The sequence below is a fragment of the Entelurus aequoreus genome, linkage group LG03 (assembly GCF_033978785.1).
Source record: "Entelurus aequoreus isolate RoL-2023_Sb linkage group LG03, RoL_Eaeq_v1.1, whole genome shotgun sequence".
NCBI classification, from domain to species: domain Eukaryota; kingdom Metazoa; phylum Chordata; class Actinopteri; order Syngnathiformes; family Syngnathidae; genus Entelurus; species Entelurus aequoreus.
Genome location: NC_084733.1, coordinates 87,879,922 through 87,892,742, shown reverse-complemented (window position 1 = coordinate 87,892,742; position 12,821 = coordinate 87,879,922).

Below are 12,821 nucleotides of genomic sequence, written 5' to 3'. Positions count from 1 at the left end.
GAGTTAGCATAACTCAACTTTTGGGTTAAATAAATTCAACCCAATAGTTTGGTTGTGAACAACCCAACACTAAGTTATCATAACTCAACTTTTGGGTTAAATAATTCAACGCAAAAGATGGGTTGAAAAAAATTACCCAAAATATTGAGTTAAAATAACTCAAATAAGGGGTTTGTCCTTTTCTGAACCAGCAGTTGGGTTAAAATTGGGTTATTTTTTAAGCCAACATTTTTTAGTGTGGACACACTAAAAAATGCTGGGTTATTTTGATAACCCAATTTATGAGTTGCGAGTGTTGGGTTAAATTTTGGAGTTATTTTTATGAAGAGCAATCAATTTTTGGGGGTTACAAGGGTACTATTTTAACTCAATTTCTGGGTTTTAAAAATTAGGAACCATTTTTGGGTTGTTTTTTTCAACAGTAACGCAATTTGGGGTAAAAGGCTTTTTTTTTTTTTTTTTTCTTTTTCTTGAAGGGAATTTTATTATGAATTAATCTCATTATCATTATTTACAATTACCCAACATTGAGTTAGCATAACTCAACTTTTGGGTTAAATAAATTCAACCCAATAGTTTGGTTGTGAACAACCCAACACTAAGTTATCATAACTCAACTTTTGGGTTAAATAATTCAACGCAAAAGATGGGTTGAAAAAATTTACCCAAAATATTGAGTTAAAATAACTCAAATAAGGGGTTTGTCCTTTTCTGAACCAGCAGTTGGGTTAAAATTGGGTTATTTTTTAAGCCAACATTTTTTAGTGTGGACACACTAAAAAATGCTGGGTTATTTTGATAACCCAATTTATGAGTTGCGAGTGTTGGGTTAAATTTTGGAGTTATTTTTATGAAGAGCAATCAATTTTTTGGGGTTATAAGGGTATTATTTTAACTCAATTTCTGGGTTTTAAAAATTAGGAACCATTTTTGGGTTGTTTTTTTCAACAGTAACGCAATTTGGGGTAAAAGGCTTTTTTTTTTTTTTTTTTCTTTTTCTTGAAGGGAATTTTATTATGGATTAATCTCATTAACATTATTTACAATTACCCAACATTGAGTTAGCATAACTCAACTTTTGGGTTAAATAATTTAACCCAATAGTTTGGTTGGGAATAACCCATCATTGAGTTATCATAACTCAACTTTTGGGTTAATTAATTCAACGCAACAGTTGGGTTGGAAAAAATTATCCCAAAATGTTGAGTTAAAATAACTCCAATAAGGGGTTCGTCCTTTTCTGAACCAGCATTTGGGTTAAAATTGGGTTATTTTTTAAGCCAACATTTTTTAGTGTGTACACAAAAAAATACTGGGTTATTTTGATAACCCAATTTATGAGTTGCGAGTGTTGGGTTACATTTTGGAGTTATTTTTATGAAGAGCAATCCATTTTTTGGGGGGTTATAAGTGTATTATTATTTTCACTCAATATCTGGGTTTTTTAAGTTATGAACCATTTTTGGGTTGTTTTTCAACAGTAACGCAATTTGGGGTAAAAGTATTTTTTTAATTAAAAAGTTACTTTTTTCTGGAAGGGAATTTTATAATGGATTCATCTCATTAAGTTTATTTACAATCACCCAACATTGAGTTAGCATAACTCAACTTTTGGGTTAAATAATTCAACCCAATAGTTTGTTTGGGAATAACCCATCATTAAGTTATCATAACTCAACTTTTGGGTTAAATAATTCAACGCAAAAGTTGGGTTGGAAAAAATTAACCCAAAATGTTGAGTTAAAATAACTCCAATAAGGGGTTTGTCCTTTTCTGAACTAGCAGTTGGGTTAAAATTGGGTTATTTTTTAAGCCAACATTTTTTAGTGTGTACACACTAAAAAATACTGGGTTATTTTGATAACCCAATTTATGAGTTGCGAGTGTTGGGTTAAATTTTGGAGTTATTTTTATGAATAGCAATCCATTTCTTTGGGTTATAAGGGTATTATTTTAACTCAATTTCTGGGTTTTCAAAATTATTAACCATTTTTGGGTTGTTTTTCAATGAGTAATGCATTTTTGGGTTACTTTTTTCTAGAAGGGAATTTTATTATGGATTAATCTCATCAATAGTTAACTCATCGAGTTAGCATAACTCAGCTTTTGCGTTAAATAAATTCAACCCAATAATTGGGTTCTGAATCAATCAACATTGAGTTAGCATAACTCAGCTTTTGTGTGAAATAAATTCAACCCAATAGTTGGGTTATGAATCGACCAACATTGAGTTAGCATAACTTAGCTTTTGTGTTAAGTAATTTCTACCCAATAGTTGGGTTATGAATCAACCAACATTGAGTTAGCGTAACTCAACTTTTGTGTTAAATAAATTCAACCCAATAGTTGGGTTATGAATCAACCAACATTGAGTTAGCATAACTCAACTTTTGTGTTAAATAAATTCAACCCAATAGTTGGGTTATGAATCAACCAACATCGAGTTAGCATATCTCAACTTTTGTGTTAAATAAATTCAACCCAATAGTTGGGTTATGAATCCACCAACGAGTTAGCATAACTCAACTTCTGTGTTAAATAAATTCAACCCAATAGTTGGGTTATGAATTAACCAACATTGAGTTAGCATAACTCAACTTCTGTGTTAAATAAATTCAACCCAATAGTTGGGTTATGAATCAACCAACATCGAGTTAGCATAACACAGCTTTTGTGTGAAATAAATTCAACCCAATAGTTGGGTTATGAATCCACCAACATCGAGTTAGCATAACTCAACTTTTGTGTTAAATAAATTCAACCCAATAGTTGGGTTATGAATCAACCAACATCGAGTTAGCATAACTCAGCTTTTGTGTTAAATAAATTCAACCCAATAGTTGAGTTATGAATCAACCAACATCGAGTTAGTATAACTCAGCTTTTGTGTTAAATAAATTCAACCCAATAGTTGGGTTATGAATCAACCAACATCGAGTTAGCATAACTCAACTTTTGTGTTAAATAAATTCAACCCAATAGTTGAGTTATGAATTAACCAACATTGAGTTAGCATAACTCAGCTTTTGCGTTAAATAAATTCAACCCAATAGTTGAGTTATGAATCAACCAACATCGAGTTAGCATAACTCAACTTTTTGGTTAAATGATTCAACCCAATAGTTGAGTTATGAATCAACCAACATCGAGTTAGCATAACTCAACATTTTGGTTAAATAATTCAACCCAATAGTTGAGTTAGAAATCAGCCAACATCAAGTTAGCATAACTCAGCTTTTGTGTTGAATAAATTCAACCCAATAGTTGGGTTATGAATCAACCAACATTGAGTTAGCATAACTCAACTTTTTGGTTAAATAATTCAACCCAATAGTTGAGTTAGGAATCAACCAACATTGAGTTAGCATAACTCGGCTTTTGCGTTAAATAAATTCAACCCAATAGTTGGGTTATGAATCAACCAACATTGAGTTAGCATAACTCAACTTTTTGGTTAAATAATTCAACCCAATAGTTGAGTTAGGAATCAACCAACATTGAGTTAGCATAACTCGGCTTTTGCGTTAAATAAATTCAACCCAATAGTTGGGTTATGAATCAACCAACATCGAGTTAGCATAACTCAACTTTTGGGTTAAATAATTTAATGCAAAAGATGGGTTGAAAAAATTAACCCAATAGTTGAGTTAAATAACTGAACTTTTGGGTTAAATAATTCAACGCAAAAGTTGGGTTGAAAAAATTAACCCAAAATGTTGAGTTAAAATAACTCAAAATAAGGGTCGGTCCTTTTTTGAACCAGCAGTAAAAAAATAACTTAATTTAAACCCAACATGTTTTAGTGCCTGCAAAATACCTACAATTTAATTGCTTAAAGTCAAATAATGGTGCGTGACACGGTCCTACCCACATCCACGGAGCGGGCGCCACGTCCCCACTGCAGCCCGGAAAGAAGCGCCCTTGCCCGGCCAAGTCAAGTGTCTCCGACCCCTCCGCCTCCTCCGGTCCTCGTTATATACTCCAGCCCGGTGGCTTCACCCGCCTGCTGTCGGCGATTATTAGACAGATTGTGCGTGGAAGCGTGCTCTTTGTGATGGTTTGTGTTACCAGAGCTCCAAAGTTGCCAGTGAAATCCACCCGTGGATGCTTTTGTGCGTGGTGCTGGTCTGCATGCATTATGGAGGAAGTGCAGCCGGCCAGCGCCAGCCTCCATCCTCCATCCTCCATCCTCCATCCTCCATCCTCCATCTCGCCTTACTGAGCACCTCCTGCCTGCCGCTGGAACATTAATATCCCTGACCAATCCTTCAATAAAACATACTTATATCGGGCTTTGACTGTGAGGCTCAGGTGTCAAACTCAAGGCCCGGGGGCCATAGGTGGCCCGCAAAGGCCGGGAATTACCATGCGTCTATTTTACTTCTAAATGGAGTCAACTTTGTACAAAAACAGGTCTGGACTATAGTCAGGCCAATCTAGTACTTTTACTATGAAGCCACGCTGTTGTAACACGTGGCTTGGCATTGTCTTGCTGAAATAAGCAGGGGCGTCCATGATAACGTTGCTTGGATGCTCCAAAACCTGTATGTACCTTTCAGCATTAATGGTGCCTTCACAAATGTGTAAGTTACCCATGTCTTGGGCACTAATACACCCCCCAACACATGCTGGCTTTTACACTTTGTGCCTAGAACATTCTTTTCCTCTTTGGTCCGGAGGACACGACATCCACAGTTTCCAAAAACAATTTGAAACGTGGACTCGTCAGACCACAGAACGCTTTTCCACTTTGCGTCAGTCCACCTTAGATGAACTCGGGGCCCAGCGAAGCCGGCGGCGTTTCCGGGTGTTGTTGATAAATGGCTTTGGCTTTGCATAGTAGAGTTTTAACTTGCACTTACAGATGTAGCGACCAACTGTAGTTACTGACAGTGGTTCTGAGCCCATGTGGCGATATCCCTTACACACCGATGTCGCTTTTTGATGCAGTACCGCCTGAGGGATCAAAGGTCCGTAATATCATCCCTTACGTGCAGTGATTTCTCCAGATTCTCTGAACCTTTTGATGATATTACGGAGCGTAGATGGTGAAATCCCTAAATTCCTTGCAATAGCTGGTTGATAAATGTTGTTCTTAAACAATTTGCTCCGGCATTTGTTGACAAAGTGGTGACCCTCGCCCCGTCCTTGTTTGTGAATGACTGAGCATTTCATGGAAGCTGCTTTTTATACCCAATCATGGCACCCACCTGTTCCCAATTAGCCCGTTCACCTGTGGAATGTTACAAATAAGTGATTGGTGAGCATTCCTCAACTTTCTCAGTCTTTTTTGCCACTTGTGCCAGCTTTTTTGAAACATGTCAAATTCCAAATGAGCTAATATTTGCAAAAGATAACCAAGTTTTTCAGTTTGAATGTTAAATATCTTGTCTTTGCAGTCTATTCAATTGAATATAAGTTGAAAAGGATTTGCAAATCATTGTATTCTGTTTTTATTTACCATTTACACAACGTTTTGGAACAATTTCCCTTGTGGATCATTAAAGTTTGTCTAAGTCTAAGTGGCAACTTCACTGGTTTTGGGGTTTGTAGCAACACTCCCAAGTTATTCTTGTTTTACCAGCACAATTTATCTGTCAGTCTGAGGAACACATATAGTCAAATACTGTATTCCAACAAAAATAACTTAGAATAATCATACTTTTGTTTCATTACTACAGCAATAAAATTAGATACATAATCATCTTGAAAAGTATCCAAAAGTGTTCCCCTGCTAAGGAAGTGTCCAGTAAGTACACATAACATGACGTCACCGCTGGTAACCACCATATATTCAATAATACTCCGCAATATCATCTCACCTATGGCCATGAATATAAAACTCCAGTAATAATCAAATGCATGCGTACATTCCTTGTCTTATGCATGCAGTCACTAAGGAAAGACTACAAGAGTTGCCACAGACTGCAACTAGAAACCAGATTGTGTTGAGGAGAAGATCTGCAGATGAATATTTCATAAGCTCATTGAACTGTCAGCCTGTTGAAGGACGCATCATGGCTACACTTGCAGAATGCCTCTTCACTCACTTATTCATGAACAATAATAACACCGCATCACTCTTTTTTTATATATTTTGTTCAGCTACACAATGTAGGCACAACGTTACAGAACTTCTCCTGTGTGGATGCACTGCATTCCAGGGACAATACAGCTCCCTCTAGTGGACACAATTGGTATGACGTCACCGTCAAGACTCGATCATTATTTGTTTCTCGGTTTATTTCTGTCTTGGAGTTGCAAATGAAGGGAATTAATTGCTCATGGTGAAGATTGACATTTAACCTGGAGAAAGCAAACCACCAAATTTAACTAGAAAGTGCTATTTCGGTTTGAGCTCATAAATAGATAAGGCCCCTTAGGTGGATTGGATCACTTCTGGAAAGAGGCCCTAATTGGGACTTCCGGATGCAAAAGTGAGGAAAAAAATGCTGGGTTATTTTGATAACCCAAATTATGAGTTGCTAGTGTTGGGTTAAATTTTGGTGTATTTTTATGAATAGCAATCAATTTTTTGGGTTATAAGGGTATTATTTTAACTCAATTTCTGGGTTTTCCAAATTATAAACCATTTTGGGGTTGTTTTTTAAGGAGCAAGCATTTTTGGGTAAAAGGCTTTTTTTTTTTTAATTAAAAAGACACTTTTTTCTTGAAGGAAATTTTGTTATGGATTAATCTCATTAAGATTATTTACAATCACCCAACATTGCGTTAGCATAACTCAATTTATGGGTTAAATAACTCAACCCAATAGTTTGGTTGGGAATAACCCAACATTGAGTTAGCATAATTCAATTTTTGGGTTAAATAATTCAACACAAAAGCTGTGTTGAAAAAATTAACCCAAAATGTTGAGTTAAAATAACTCAAATAAGGGGTTTGTCCTTTTGTGAACCAGCAGTTGTGTTATTTTTTAGCCCAACATTTTTTAGTGTGTACACACTAAAAAATTATGGGTTATTTTGATAACCCAAATTATGAGTTGCTAGTGTTGGGTTAAATTTTAGTGTATTTTTATGAAGAGCAATCAATTTTTTGGGTTGTACGGGTATTATTTTAACTCAATTTCTGGGTTTTCCAAATTATGAACCATTTTTGGGTTGTTTTTTTAACGAGTAACGCATTTTTGGGTAAAAGGTTGTTTTTTTTAATTAAAAATTTACTTTTTTCTTGAAGGGAATTTTATTATGGATTAATCTCATTAACATTTTTTACAATCACCCAACATTGAGTTGGGATAAGTCAACTTTTGGGTTAAAAAAACTCAACCCAATAGTTTTGTTGGGAATAACCCAACATTGAGTTAGCATAACTCAACTTTTGGGTTTAATAATTCAACCTAATAGTTTGGTTGGGAATAACCCAACATTAAATCACCATAACTCAACGTTTGGGTTAAATAACTCAACCCAATAGTTTGGTTGGGAATAACCCAACATTGAGTTATAATAACTCAATATCAAAATAACACAGCATTTTTTAGTGTATACACACTATAAAATGTTGGGTTATTTTGATAACCCAAATTATGAGTTGCTAGTGTTGGGTTAAATTTTGGTGGGTTTTTTTATGAATAGCAATCCATGTTTTGGGTTATAAGGGTGTTATTTTAACTCAGATTCTGGGTTTTAAAAATTATTAACCATTTTTGGGTTGTTTTTCAACGAGTAACACATTCTTTATTATTAAATAGTTCGTTTTTTCTTGAAGAGAGTTTTATTATGGATTAATTTCATTAACATTATTTACAATCACCCAACATTGAGTTAGCATAACTCAAATTTTCGGTTTAATAATTCAACCTAATAGTTTGGTTGGGAATAACCCAACATTAAGTTATCATAACTTAATGTTGGGAATAACCCAACATTAAGTTATCATAACTTAAGTTTTGGGTTAAATAATTCAACCCAATAGTTTGGTTGGGAACAACCCAACATTGAGTTATCATAACTCAACTTTTTGGTTAAATAATTCAACACAAAAGCTGGGTTGAAAAAATTAACCCAAAATGTTGAGTTAAAATAACTCAAATAAGGGGTTCGTCCTTTTCTGAACAAGCAGTTGGGTTATTTTTTAACCCAACATTTTCTAGTGTGTACACACTAAAAAATGCTGGGTTATTTTGATAACCCAAATTATGAGTTGCTAGTGTTGGGTTAAATTTGGGTGTTATTTTTATTAATAGCAATCAATTTTTTGGGTTATAAGGGTATTATTTTTACTGAATTTCTGGGTTTTCGAAATTATGAACCATTTTTGGGTTGTTTTTTTAACGAGCAAGCATTTTGCGGTAAAAGGCTTTTTTAAATTTTTTTATTAAAAAGTCACTTTTTTCTTGAAGGACATTTTATCATTAAGATTATTTACAATAACCCAACATTGCGTAAGCATAACTCAATTTATGGGTTAAATAACTCAACCCAATAGTTTTGTTGGGAATAACCCAACATTGAGTTAGCATAATTCAATTTTTGGGTTAAATAATTCAACACAAAAGCTGGGTTGAAAAAATTAACCCAAAATGTTGAGTTAAAATAATTCAAATAAGGGGTTTGTCCTTTTGTGAACCAGCAGTTGTGTTATTTTTTAGCCCAACATTTTTTAGTGTGTACACACTAAAAAATGATGGGTTATTTTGACAACCCAAATTATGAGTCGCTAGTGTTGGGTTAAATTTTGGTGTATTTTTATGAAGAGCAATCCATTTTTTGGGTTATAAGGGTATTATTTTAACTCAATTTCTAGGTTTTCCAAATTATGAACCATTTTTTGGTTGTTTTTTTAATGAGTAACGCATTTTTGGGTAAAAGGCTTATTTTATTTACTTTTTTCTTGAAGGGAATTTTATTATGGATTAATCTCATTAACATTATTTACAATCACCCAACATTGAGTTGGGATAACTCAACTTTTGGGTTAAAAAACTCAACCCAATAGTTTTGTTGGGAATAACCCAACATTGAATTAGCATAACTCAACTTTTGGGTTTAATAATTCAACCTAATAGTTTGGTTGGGAATAACCCAACATTAAGTTATCATAACTCAACTTTTGGGTTAAATAATTCAACCCAATAGTTTGGTTGGGAATAACCCAACATTGAGTTACCATAACTCAACATTTGGGTTAAATAACTCAACCCAATAGTTTGGTTGGGAATAAGCCAACATTGAGTTATAATAACTCAACTTTTTGGTTAAATAATTCAACCTAATAGTTTGGTTGGGAATAACCCAACATTAAGTTATCATAACTTAATGTTGGGAATAACCCAACATTAAGTTATCATAACTTAAGTTTTGGGTTAAATAATTCAACCCAATAGTTTGGTTGGGAACAACCCAACATTGAGTTATCATAACTCAACTTTTTGGTTAAATAATTCAACACAAAAGCTGGGTTGAAAAAATTAACCCAAAATGTTGAGTTAAAATAACTCAAATAAGGGGTTCGTCCTTTTCTGAACAAGCAGTTGGGTTATTTTTTAACCCAACATTTTCTAGTGTGTACACACTAAAAAATGCTGGGTTATTTTGATAACCCAAATTATGAGTTGCTAGTGTTGGGTTAAATTTGGGTGTTATTTTTATTAATAGCAATCAATTTTTTGGGTTATAAGGGTATTATTTTTACTGAATTTCTGGGTTTTCGAAATTATGAACCATTTTTGGGTTGTTTTTTTAACGAGCAAGCATTTTGCGGTAAAAGGCTTTTTTAAATTTTTTTATTAAAAAGTCACTTTTTTCTTGAAGGACATTTTATCATTAAGATTATTTACAATAACCCAACATTGCGTAAGCATAACTCAATTTATGGGTTAAATAACTCAACCCAATAGTTTTGTTGGGAATAACCCAACATTGAGTTAGCATAATTCAATTTTTGGGTTAAATAATTCAACACAAAAGCTGGGTTGAAAAAATTAACCCAAAATGTTGAGTTAAAATAATTCAAATAAGGGGTTTGTCCTTTTGTGAACCAGCAGTTGTGTTATTTTTTAGCCCAACATTTTTTAGTGTGTACACACTAAAAAATGATGGGTTATTTTGACAACCCAAATTATGAGTCGCTAGTGTTGGGTTAAATTTTGGTGTATTTTTATGAAGAGCAATCCATTTTTTGGGTTATAAGGGTATTATTTTAACTCAATTTCTAGGTTTTCCAAATTATGAACCATTTTTTGGTTGTTTTTTTAATGAGTAACGCATTTTTGGGTAAAAGGCTTATTTTATTTACTTTTTTCTTGAAGGGAATTTTATTATGGATTAATCTCATTAACATTATTTACAATCACCCAACATTGAGTTGGGATAACTCAACTTTTGGGTTAAAAAACTCAACCCAATAGTTTTGTTGGGAATAACCCAACATTGAATTAGCATAACTCAACTTTTGGGTTTAATAATTCAACCTAATAGTTTGGTTGGGAATAACCCAACATTAAGTTATCATAACTCAACTTTTGGGTTAAATAATTCAACCCAATAGTTTGGTTGGGAATAACCCAACATTGAGTTACCATAACTCAACATTTGGGTTAAATAACTCAACCCAATAGTTTGGTTGGGAATAAGCCAACATTGAGTTATAATAACTCAACTTTTTGGTTAAATAATTCAACCCAATAGTTTGGTGGGAATAACCAAACATTGAGTCATCATAACCCAACTTTTTGGTTAAATAATTTAATTCAACGCAAAGGTTGGGTTGAAAAATTCACCCAAAATGTTGAGTTAAAATAACTCAAATAAGGGGTTCGTCCTTTTCTGAACCAGCAGTTGGGTTATTTTTTAACCCAAATTTTTGAAGTATGTACACACTAAAAAATACTGGGTTATTTTTGATAACCCAAATTATGAGTTGCTAGTGTTGGGTTAAATGTTGGTGTTTTTTTTTTATGAATAGCAATCCATGTTTTGGGTTATAAGGGTATTATTTGAACTCAATTCCTGGGTTTTAAAAATTATGAACCATTTTTGGGTTGTTTTTCAACAAGTAACACATTCTTTATGATTAAATAGTTACTTTTTTCTTGAAGGGAGTTTTATTATGGATTAATCTCATTAACATTATTTACAATCACCCAACATTGAGTTAGCATAACTCAAATTTTGGGTTGAATAATTCAACCTAATAGTTTGGTGGGGAATAACCCAACATTAAGTTATCATAACTCAACTTTTGGGTTAAATAATTCAACCCAATAGTTGGGTTGGAAATAACCCAACATTGAGTCAGCATAACTACATTTTTGGGTTAAATATTTCAACCCAATAGTTTGGTTTGGAATAACCCATTATTAAGTTATCATAACTCAATTTTTTGGTTAAATAATAAACGCAAAAGTTGATTAATTAAAAATTTACTTTTTTCTTGAAGGGAATTTTATTATGGATTAATCTCATTAAGATTATTTACAATCACCCAACATTGAGTTAGCATAACTCAATTTTTGGGTTAAATAATTCAACCCAATAGTTTGGTTGGGAATAATCCGACATTGATTTAGCCTAACTCAACTTTTGGGTTAAGTAATTCAACCCAATAGTTTGGTTGGGAATAACCTGACATTGAGTTAGCTTTTTGATTAAATAATTCAACGCAAAAACTGGGTTGAAAAAATTTACCCAAAATGTTGAGTTAAAATAACTCAAATAAGGGGTTCGTCCTTTTCTGAACCAGCAGTGTGTACACACACAAAAATACTGGGTTATTTTGATAACCCAATTTATGAGTTGCTAGTGTTGGGTTACATTTTGGAGTTATTTTTATGTAGAGCAACCCATTTAACTCAATTTCTGGGTTTTCAAAATTATTAACTATTTTTGGGTTTTTCAAAAGGCTTTTTTTTATTTATTTAACAAGTTACTTTTTTCTTTAAGGTAATTTTATTATGGATTAATCTCATTAAGAGTATTTACAATCACCCAACATTGAGTTAACATAACTCTACTTTTGGGTTTAATAATTCAACCCAATAGTTTGGTTGGGAATAACCCAACATTGAGTTACCATAACTCAACATTTGGGTTAAATAACTCAACCCAATAGTTTGGTTGGGAATAAGCCAACATTGAGTTATAAAAACTCAACTTTTTGGTTAAATAATTCAACCCAATAGTTTGGTGGGAATAACCAAACATTGAGTCATCATAACCCAACTTTTTGGTTAAATAATTTAATTCAACGCAAAGGTTGGGTTGAAAAAATTAACCCAAAATGTTGAGTTAAAATAACTCAAATAAGGGGTTTGTCCTTTTCTGAACCAGCAGTTGGGTTATTTTTTAACCCAACATTTTTTAGTATGTACACACTAAAAAATACTGGGTTATATTGATAACCCAAATTATGAGTTGCTAGTGTTGGGTTAAATGTTGGTGGGTTTTTTTATGAATAGCAATCCATGTTTTGGGTTATAAGGGTATTATTTTAACTCAATTTCTGGGTTTTAAAAATTAAGAACCATTTTTGGGTTGTTTTTCAACGAGTAACACATTCTTTATTATTAAGTAGTTACTTTTTTCTTGAAGGGAGTTTTATTATGGATTAATCTCATTAACATTATTTACAATCACCCAACATTGAGTTGGGATAAGTCAACTTTATAATGGATTAATCTCATTAACATTATTTACAATCACCCAACATTGAGTTAGGATATCTCCACTTTATTATGGATTAATCTCGTTAACATTATTTACAATCACCCAATAATTGAGTTAGGATAACTCAACTTTATTATGGATTAATCTCATTAACATTATTTACAATCACCCAACATTGAGTTAGGATAACTC